The sequence below is a fragment of the Tigriopus californicus genome, chromosome 8 (genome assembly GCF_007210705.1).
Source record: "Tigriopus californicus strain San Diego chromosome 8, Tcal_SD_v2.1, whole genome shotgun sequence".
NCBI lineage: Eukaryota > Metazoa > Arthropoda > Copepoda > Harpacticoida > Harpacticidae > Tigriopus > Tigriopus californicus.
Window position 1 is genome coordinate 13,441,163 of NC_081447.1, and position 11,232 is coordinate 13,452,394.

The 11,232-nt window shown below is 45.0% G+C and overlaps 1 long non-coding RNA gene across 2 annotated transcripts in view; it reads left to right on the plus strand.

Annotated features, from left to right (window-relative positions):
- Positions 1–895: 895 nt before the first annotated feature.
- Positions 896–11,232, plus strand: part of LOC131885315 (uncharacterized) — a 31,247-nt gene continuing 20,910 nt past the window's right edge. Inside the window, exons 1-3 of one of the 2 annotated variants that reach the window (XR_009373820.1) lie at positions 896–999; positions 2,159–2,469; positions 2,774–3,244. This is a non-coding gene — a long non-coding RNA (uncharacterized LOC131885315). Of the gene's footprint in view, positions 1,000–1,093; positions 1,872–2,158; positions 2,470–2,773; positions 3,245–11,232 lie in introns of those variants that run through there. The other variant, XR_009373821.1, reaches the window with a different exon arrangement.

Sequence of the window (11,232 nt, forward strand, 5' to 3'; positions counted from 1 at the left end):
GTTGGATGGATGGATGGATGGATGGATGGGGAGTGCTCCCCTGGCTGTCCATCATTTTGAGATGAAAATAGAGAACATCATGTTTCTGAATTTTTCTCCTTACGTGAGAAGCAATCGCTGACGTGGTCACATCAAGACCAACATCGATACTCCGGGCAAATATTCCAGAATCTGGTGGAGAGAGCCCACTGCAAAAAGATTCTCGGAGTCTCCATTCCCGGCAAATAAGGAGCACGAAAATGATGCACGTCAAAGACCAAGTTCACTCATTAAGACTTCATTTTGTAATGAATCCTTCAAGAAATGTTCTTGATTGTTTTGAGTCACGAAACAAATAAGGCAATTTTGCAATATCAAAATTATTAAAATTATGCTTTGTTTATGAGTAATTCTGTCAATTCCACTTGATTTTAACCAGGACAATCGTGATAACTTGGAACAACAGGAGATTGAGACGTCCAAACAATAACTTCTGTCTTAGCTAAATTTTGATTTGCCGATTTTTTCGACTCGGATGTTTTCTTAAATCCAATTTCGTTTAATCATGCTTTTTACGGAGACCATGCGCCTTTCTCTTTGATTTCTTTTAAACAGTCTTTCCAAAGCAAGTAGCTGAAAGTTTGATTTTGCCGCACCTTTAGCAATACCAAATTCTGAACCCTAGTTATTACTTAGTTTCGCTTTCATCAATCTGTTGGGAGTGAAAAAGTATGCTCAGCTTTGCCATTGCCACTATAGAACAAATTTCAATTAACTCTTTTCCTCATGCAAGAGTAGGGAATACTTATTTACCAAGAACCCAATAAATTGGGGTTTGGGCATCACTGATGATTTTTGACGTAACAGACAAGCGATTTTCGATGGGGCAAACCTGAAATATTTTGAATTTTCCGACAAATGGTCACTCTGACTCTAGTCGGCAAAATTAACCTGCCCAACTCAAGAACATAAACATTGGCCAACTCGAGAAAATCAACCCTAACAGTGGCGTTACTTAAGGTGAGTTCTGTCCATCAGAACCAAAACTCTCGAAATCTTTAGCAGTTGCCAACAAATTCGAAGAAAACCAAGTGATGTTTGACTTGGTTCAAATCTATGGGCGGCTCGACGTGTGGACAGATGGTTATCAATGATTCGTCTAAGAACAATTCCTCTTGTTGTTCATCGCATTTCGATCTCGGTGTATAAATGAATGCATGCACAAAATTAGCTTGGGCAAGGCATCATGACCTACCTCATTAAGCTATACAATCTCAGAATGAGAAGTCCGTTAAATTCCGTGGTCGAGTGTGTATCAGAATGGACTTGGCCGAATAACAACTAGATATGAAGTCAAGAAGGAGGAGGAGAACGAACACGATTGAGGAGTACCTCTGCAAGAAGATTTCATGTAGATTTCCACCATTCTAAAAATGGCCTTAAGGCATTTATTGAAACCGCCCTCCTCTCAGGCATCGAGGCGAAATGTCTTTTCGAACACGTTTCGGGTGCTTGCCACTCAGGATATGAACTTGCAGGGAAATGTCCTGGAAAGAGGCAATTTCATTTGGTGAGATGTGTCACATCAATGTGCTTCGGCCTGGTCTGCCAAGCCGGACAATTGGACTTGGAGCGATCCAGTTTCGGACATCCTGTTCTTCACCATCATCATGCCAACTAGGACGAGACCCATCACTCTATTCATATCCGTGTTGACCAAGCGGGTTTCTCCGCGTTGATTCGCCGTTCAGCGCGTCATCTCCGGATCTCTGGCTTGCCACTCCGACGCGAGGGATCATGAAATTGTCCGAAAAAAGACTCCCGAACGAAGGGACGAAGCCAACGAAGACGACGGCAATTGCGCTCAAAACCGCTTCTCCTCGTCGTCTCAGGTTCGCCAGACATGAGAGGGATAATTTTGGTGGTGGAAAAGACGAGTGTGTGTGTGTGAGTACGTGAGTGCGTGAGTGCGTGAGTGCGTGAGTATATGCTTGTTGAGAATATGTGCGAGTAGTATATGTAAACGTTTGATTCGATAAATCCCTCTTTTTTTCCGCTATCGACGAGGTTAGCGCAAGAACTCCTTCATGTTTGGTATCGGCCCCTTCTTTGGCCAATTGGCCAGCCAAACCGGGTCATTTTAGATTGCATCTAGTTACGCTATTCAATTCAATTCTAGGGGGTCCCCACGCTAACTAAATTGGTGAAGGAAATTTGCCGATATCGAGGACAGCGCGATCAGCTGTCTGCGCTTATGCACAGTATATTATCCCGAGGTGTACCATGAAGCAATCCCGCGGGTGAGGAACCCGTGCCCTGACTGCGTGTGGCTGGTCACCAACGATAAAGAACAAGATGAGGTGAATGAAGAGAAGAAGAAGAAAAAATCACTCATCAGAATCGAGAAGTGGGCATTTTGAAGGTGTACTCCTCCATCCAGCGCTCCTCCTGCTAACTCCGTACCCCCAAAACCACTTCACTCCAACGTTGGTGAGTAAGAGAATCGAGCATGCACGAGGACGCTTGCTTGTTGTCAGTGGAGAGAAGGCTCTTTTTTCCCATTCTCCTTCTCTTTTATTCTTCTTGTTCTTGAACTGCGTTAAGTACATGAATATGATGACAATGTCTTGAGCTTTTGAAGGGAGGCTCTCTTTTTCTCGATCCGGTGCTCGCCAGGTGAAGAGGACTCTATCCGTGCGCGGGATTACGCTTCAAACTTCGAGAGGAGTGCCTCATGAATTGCGACGACAGTGTCTTTGCTGCTATTATCGCAACCATCTTTGGCTTTTTCCAGACACACGCACACTCACTCACTCACTCACTTACAAGTTCGAGCGAGGCAACGGGCCTTCGTGTCTTGACTACCGGTCGCCTGCTCTTTCACCCGGCTTCACACCACCACCATTACTACCATCACCGTCTTCGCTTTCGTCATCGTCAGTGAGGGAGAGTCCAGCATCGAGTGATCGACCTGCATTTCATTTCAAGGCTCATAGGGAATTGTCAGCCAGGAGAGTTGTGGAGTTTGAATTGACGAGTGGGACAGTCTGGGATCCCAGTGTCAGGGATAACCGATCTCCAAGTAGAAATTGTTGTTGTTGTTGTTGTTGTTGTTGTTGATGGTGTTCACTGTCAGCTTATGCTATAGTTTCGAGCATCATCGGCGTCATTGACATTGTTCCGTGTTGTGAGTGATTGTATAATTCATTGTTGAAGTGAGCTATTGCTGCTGGTCCAAGTGCGAAATTCCATTCCACCGAGTCAGGTAAGTCAGTCATTGTTGGAATTTCCTGATACAACTGCCTACATATCCGTAGCACTGCACACCTACGTACTGTATGTACATGTATAGCCATTTACTGTATGTACATTTCATGAACATACATACACTTGTCCAATCGGCATGGCCCAAGCTCGTCGTATTGACAAAAGTGATTTGAACTGGCACTCTAAAATAGCAATTGATTCGAGAATTCCACCTGAACACTCGTTGGTCACCAATAGCCAGTGTAGAAGATTGTGGATACGTACGTTTACGTACCTACTACATAGAAAGATATGTAGACAGCAGGGGCAGACAGACAAGCCTGACTTTGACTTGCTTATCAACACGAAGACGACGAAAAGTTGTTGAAGACAAGTCTATTTGCTTTGTCCGTGCCTTCATTAGCCGTTCTATCTTTGTATAGTTTGTNAGCAATTGATTCGAGAATTCCACCTGAGCACTCGTTGGTCACCAATAGCCAGTGTAGAAGATTGTGGATACGTACGTTTACGTACCTACTACATAGAGCGATATGTAGACAGCAGGGGCAGACAGACAAGCCTGACTTTGAATTGCTTATCAACACGAAGACGACGAAAAGTTGTTGAAGACAAGTCTATTTGCTTTGTCCGTGCCTTCATTAGCCGTTCTATCTTTGTATAGTTTGTCTACTCGTACTTCATACGGCCCATGATGGTTCGGGGATTGTTGTTTTCAATTGCGAAATTTACATTTTGGTGGTACTTTGCGCCGGGATATTTATTCCATTCATGTGCAAATGTACGTGACTCACCGGACAGAATTTAATTGCATTTCATGTGCGGCTGATCTTCATATTCGAGTACATTGTACACGCATACACAAACACACACACACTCACCACTCATCTAGTACGTAGAGAGAGTGAATGAGTGAATGAGTGAGTGAGTAAGTAAGTAAGTGCGTGAGTGAGTGGCTGCCTACTACATTCATACACACCACAATACCTTATGAACTGATGTGCCTTGCACGGCATTGGCCATTCAGTGTGGGTTTAATTGAAACCGGATTGAGCTCATTCCATTCCAAGTGGCTGTTCATCATGATTGAAATAAACAATTCTATCCAGGTATAAATGTCACTTGGTGACAACCCAAGATGGGAGCAACACGCTCGGCCTCAAAACAAGTACTTGGGCTGTACACTTTTTTCTTAGTGTCACGCAGGTGCCCAATTCCATTGACTTCTCAAAAAACAGTCGGAACAATGCGATCAAATTTCTGAACGACAAACGAGCTTTTGAATGCTGACGAGGGAGTTTGTTGGAAAACCATTAATTCAAGTACACGGTCTTTCAGATCGGTATTTATTGCCAATTGGCAAGTGAGAAGTTCACACATGTGGAAAAAAAACATCTTTGAGCCGCGCTTGAAAAAAAAACATCTTTGAGCCGCGCTTGATTAGCTCCCGAAATGGCCGTGGAGATGGAGTGTGCGCCTAGATTTGTCCTGAATGTTTTGTATGTAGTGGGCATGAGGGCTTGCTCGATCCACTGACCCCCATGAGTTCAAGGATCATTATCAACAGCTTCGGTTGGGATTTCAATCTCTTCGTCATCATTACGATCTGAGTGAACGGAATGGCTCCACTTCATCGCTTTTCATCGTATTCCAACTGATTTTGGGGTGAAAAGCCCGACGGACGAGCATCTCAACAATACGCTTGTATGTTCTATGCTTGTCGTTCCAACTTCGTTGATAGAGAAGCTCTCTCTCTTCCTCACCCACACACACACACACACACACATTCACTCTCTCATGAGTAATCAACTGCGAACCGTTGCAACATGATCTCTCTTTAGGGCAGTTATAGATCGAGACGACTTTATTATTGATGAATGTTTTGTAACCGCCATTTCTACGGCTCTCAAACGTAGCCCATCGGATCTTGTGTACTCCGTTGTAAATCATCTGGCCTGATTCCTTCCACTTTTGGGCATAATCTCGCGACCCAGCGTGGCTTCAGCCAGGGAACGCCCCATCACGCGTTCCAAGTCAATTTCAATTCACACCAACCACTCTTTGAATGAAAAAAGCCCATGGGCATGACCGGCGTTGACAAGCTGCCGACAAACTGCTGCCAATTTGTTCTTAGTCTCCCATTCTCGGGTAGTCCTAAACAAGGTACCCATCCTGGGTCATGGCAGGGGTCGGGGGGGTGTTTCAACGTCTCTCTCCCCCCTTGAACAAGCCCCTGGATTGTTGGGAGGAGAAACAAACTGTGAATTGACTCTCGAAGCTCAATATACTGTAGTACTGTTTGAGCTTGAACAAGACGGCGTTCTTGGGATCCACTTCATCTAGTCTGGCCTCATCAATTGTTGTTACATCGGGAAGAACAGCCAAGCAAACGGACGGACGGACGGACGGACGGTGGCTTCGTTTATTTTTGCAACCTCATGGTACAATAACAATCTTCTTTCGGGGCCGGTAATTGTGCGCTTATCCACACACACCATCATCGAGTCTCTGATCACGAGATCGAGGCTCACAATTTCCATGATTTCAAACAAAAAAAAATTGAAGAAAAAAAATTGACCAAGATTGCAGGTTCTGTCCATTGGCTGCTAAGTGTAGGGCGATCCTGGGTATTGAATTGTTGATGATAGGGAGAGTCCACTGACTGGCTTTGAGCACTGGTTTTGAAATGGGCCTGGTTTATGAGCTTGATTACCGGTTGAACTCGAGGACATGCGAGTGTCTTTGAACGACTATTTTAGATGTCGATTAATCTTATCACCCTTGACGATGAAATTCAAGGAATCCTCCTTTGAGATTTCGGGGTAAATGTGAGGGTAAAGGTCTTTTTTTGTGTGTAGCTCATTGAAAAGCATGGTGGGCATAAAGTCTCAATCGAGTTCGAGCATTTGAACCCCAACTCTTGGCTAGTTAAAACACAAATGGAAATGTTTTACTTGTTATTGGTTTCATCATCCTAATCGGAATTACTTGCCTCCCGTATTTGATGGGAAAGTGTCGATCTGATTTGCCTTGGGAGGCAAGTTTAACCACTGATTAAGTTCTTACTTGGCATAGGGGGGGGGCTTGGCTACCTAGCTGTCTACGGTAGCATGCCTCGTCTTTCCTCTGCTCCTGATTTTGCTCTTAACTCGATGGTCTTATTCTCTCTCTCTCTCTCTCGTTGGTTGTTCCACTGTTCCTCCTCGTTGTCGACTTGCTTTTGTCCTAGTTAGATGAGAGCCCCAAAGTTCAACGTCGATGCTCCTAAAGCCTTTTGTACACAATTACTTTCCATTCCCATTGAAGCAAAACGGGTGAGAAGTATGGAACGTCGACGACATGCCAAACGATTTGATTTAGATGTAGAAGCACCCACGACTGCGAAGACGACGAAGACTACAACTGTACGTGTATACATACTACTGACTACTCACATAGTAGTAACTAGTGACGACTAAAGGCCGTATGAACCTTGGAGAGGGGGAAGAGGGAAAATGGAACATAAAAAGAAGGTTGTTAATGCTGTGGCCACCATTGAAGGCATGATGATGGTTGAGAGGGAGGTGGAGGTGGACTACAACACAAGATCCATCTAAAATTGTTGATTCGATTTAGGCTTTTTTGGGCCAATGTAACGCATTTCCCGGCTCAATCCCAATAGTGGACGGAAAGGCATGAAAGCTTTCGCGCGGATGCCTGGACAGCTCAAAAATAGAGATCGTTATTGGTTCGAAGTCGCATTCGGAGTTGCTGCTTGTTTTAAATGAGAAGGGAAGAAGGAAAAGGAAGGCTCGCAAAGTTGTCGGGATGAAACCTGGAGGTTTTAAAGTGGGTATGTGTTAGAGGTCAAAGTGGGACATGGTGGGTAAACATGGTCTTCTCTTTCTCTTCTTGTTTGTGCGTGTGTTTGTGTGAGTGAGAGTAACTCCTCGCTCACTCTCATGTTCGTTTCTCTGTTGGTCGTCGGGGGAAGAACTTAAGTTGTCTTGCTTTGCAACTTTCAAGTTCTCTTTGCTTTTGCAAGAAATACTTGAGCGAGAAAACCTCGAGGACGAAGGCACCAACCAACCAACCAACCAACAAACCAAGCCAGGAGCTAAGACAAGACCCATAGCAGGAGGACAGGAAGGGGGGGAGGAAGAATGGATCGAGTGACCTTATCTGGCTCGTTCTTGAGTAACCCGCAGACAGCGGAATAAGTTGCGTCGAGCACCCACCCAGTCACCTCCTTATCCATTCAGGAAGCAATTACCCCTTTAAGTTGTCATGACAGAGAACGTGTCACTTCCACAGACCCACCAGAGAATACGCGGATGAAGTAAAGTGAAACATGGCCAACGACGATGCCTCTTACACGACTCGTGAGTCGCATCTCCGCTACAGCCGAACTAACTCGAGCCCTTGCTTAAGCCATCTCAAATCGAAGATGAGGGACAGGGAGTGAGCGAGAGAGTGAGAAGTGGGATGGCGAGGATGCGGACTTCATTCCGATTGTGCATTGTGCTCTGATCGAGTTCCAGGATCTTTGAAACATAATCACTAAGACGACTCCTAGGAGTACTTCATCTTGTTCCCCCCCCTTGAACCACTGCCCTCGCCACCGCCACCACCACCACCATCATTGAAGCCGTTAATGCTTGAGCACAATTCTAAATGCACAATGGGAGAAAGAGAGGGTATGCGAGTTGTTAGTTCCTTTGGACGGGGCTTTGCGCGGTTCCGCTCGGTTTCTTCAAGGTGTGTTTCTTGTTCTTCCTTGGTCTGCTTCGTTCCACGGAAGAAAGAGGAAAGAAAGGCACGGGAATCTGACGATCGGATCACGGACGACCGAGGTACGCACTTCGGGTATGAGTTGCTCAAGAAGTACATCCGAGGTACGTACGACGGGCAATGGCACTAACGAGAGGAATATAGTCAGAGGGGAACAAACACTCCGGAGGCCGCCGAAGCCCGAGTTCTATGAGCACTACTGTATGTACGTAGAAGTGTGTGTGCGTATGTATGTAGTGAGACTAGCAGAGCTTCTTCGTGGGTAGTTCGAGGGCCAGTCAAGGAAGGAGGGGAATTTGCGAAAAAATCGAGGAAGAGGACGAGAACGGAAAGAATGAACGAGGGTGGGAAAGGAGAGAGAGAGAGAGAGAGAGAGAAAGGATCAAGGGAACAGAGTTGTTGTGTCCGTTTCTCTCCTCCAATTCCTCTCTAGCCCTCTCTGTGTCTCTCTGTGTCTCTCCTCTAGCTCTCTGTCTGCGTCCGTGTGTTCCTCTGTCGAAAGCTCGCAGATGAGGATGACGATGGGACCGAAAGACCGGTAGAATGTTTCATTCAATGTGGTGCAAGACGTGGGTTAGGATGCAGTCGGTTGGCACTCCTCTTCTTGATCTGTCCCGGGACTTGTAATCATCACTCCCAACTACTATTGCCATTGTTCTCCTTGTTCTCGTCATTGATACCAAACAAAGTGCGTCTTGAACAACCAATGATCAGGTAGGTGTCTTTTACTGGATTTTTTTTCGTACACGTCACCAGGCATACCAAGGACCCCGATAGCTAGATAGAACTGCTCCAGATTGGCTCTGGAAGGGTCTAATTATTTTTTTCCCCTCTTTGATTGGGTGTCAAGTTCCAGGCATTAGCAGAGCTTTAACGCGGAGCATCATACCCTCTTAGAAAACAAGATCATGATGGGCTTGTTCTCATCAACGCTCACAGCCATAGGCATTCATTCGTCGAATGGGGATGGTGAGTGCCTTAAGCGGCAGGCCTGAAAGACAAAAAAAAGAAACACACAAACACACACACACACACACACACACACACACACAAACACACACACACACATAGAGAACACCATTTTCCAGACACACGATGGGTGAACCAATGATTCTCGTTTTGACCCAATGAGTCTTGAAGCATAGCTATGTATGTAGTTCATCCAGCAAACCCACCGTCGGTGAACAACATGTACTCAAAAGATGTACGAGTAGTAGTAGTAAGAGGAGAAAGAGAAGGAGGCGAGTGGAGCCTGTCAACTTTTTTGGGTCTTTTTCTCTTAACTTGTGTGATAGCGATGCTCATTCGACCGCAAAGGAGGAATTTTCAGATCCAACACGACTTTGTTCGTCTTCGTTGTTCTTATGGCCAGTTTTAGATTGGAAATTAGAACAAAGGCTCTCGGAAGATCCCTGTCAAGTTCCTTAACAATTATTACGAGTAGGCAGTGCAGCATGGGCTGACCTTCAAGTTGGCGGCGAGCTCGAGAACCAAAGAACCAAACTAACCGAAGAGCGCGGTTTCTTATCCCATGATTTCCAAAACGGCCCGATCATTCCATAGTTTCTTTTTGAGGCCTCAATCCCGTTTGGAGAGTGATAATTCCAGGTTGAGTTTGAAAAGTGTCGAGATCGACAGAGTGGTCTTGAGTTAGTGCCTAACTGACTGACTGACTTAGTGCTTGGTTGGTTGGCTGGTTGGCTGGTTGGATGACTGCTTGGCTAGTTGGTGGGTGGGGGAGAGTGAGCTAATTTCGTGTTCTGGTCGAGGTGAAAGAGCAAAAGTAATAAGTTAAAAGCATCTCTTCAAAGCTCATTCGTGCAAATTGATAATTTTCCAGGATTAATTAATCGCAATGGGCAAGCACACACAGATACAGATAGAGAGATCCTAATAAAAGCAGCCAGCACAAGAGAAGACGGCAGGGAGGGAGGCCAATCTAGAGAGGTGTAAAACAGGAATTACTCATCTAAAGTGGGTGAAAATAGAGCGAAAGCGAAATGGGCGCCTGCGTCAACAACCAAAAGACAGAGAGAGAGAGAGACGGAACTCCTCGAGTCACCTGACATTCCGATCGACCAGTCCTTCCTTGATGATCAAGGCAATGAAACATTGCTGTATTAGAGGAATCTTGAGCCCAATTATCAGTTCACGTCCTCTTTGGGAAAAGGAATGGCTCTGGCCAAAAGGCACTCGTTGTCGAATTCGACTCTCATTTTCTTAGGGAAACCGTGCCAGAACACGTTGTCGGGATGCAGATATGAATGATGTCAAAATGGATTCCTAGCATCAAGGGGGAGAAGAGACCGAGGGCCTCCCTCAAGATTTTTCAGATGGAGTTATTAGGGATTCTAATCGTTTAATTTCACAGTACGTGGTCGTCTTTTTTTCCTCAATATGAGGAATGGAATAATCAAGTCGAGCCCCTTCATAACCACGTAATAGCTTGGCTTAGCGAGGAAAATTTTAGAAAACTTGTCACAGAGAAGTGCACTGGGGATGCGACTAAAGAGACAATTTTCGTTTCGGAAATGAAGACTGTGGTCTCGTTTCTTCTGATACCGGCCAAAATGTATCTTTATTCGATTACTTCTTAATATCTTGAAATGTCAGCAGTATTCGGTCAGAAAAAAACCTTAATTCAAATGCCACGCACGTAAGTCTTGCTTTAGCATTGAGTAAATTTGCCATTACTTGCATTCACCTCGTTGTCGAATGATGTCGTTGTCAATCGCATTCGTATTAGTTTTGTCATCCACCATTGTCACTTATCTGCTTGTGGTGGTCTACATATGAAAAAGGACAAGAAGGTATGATGATCCTCTGGCCCGAGAAAGAAAACCAACCGAGGATGAGGAGGTAGATTTCTTACTAATCATACGATTCTGCCGTGGAAGCAGGTTTCTTTATGTGATGGAAGAATTGAACGGATTATTGGAAAATGAAGGAGCAGCCAAAACTTTTTTTTATTTTTCAGTCAGGCTTGCAATTTCTTGGCGGCGAAAAAAAGGAATTAATGATGAAGAAAATTAAATCCGTAAATCATGTGTTTGCCTCGACAAGTCACTCGACGGAACTTACAACTGAAATGAGAACAGTCTGTTCTGTTGTTGCTTTCGGAATGAAAATGACGAAATGTGAGATCTTGAAAGCAAGAAGAGTTTAATTACATGGTAAAAATGCATACCGACGGACGACGATGAGGACCAAGCTTGTCTG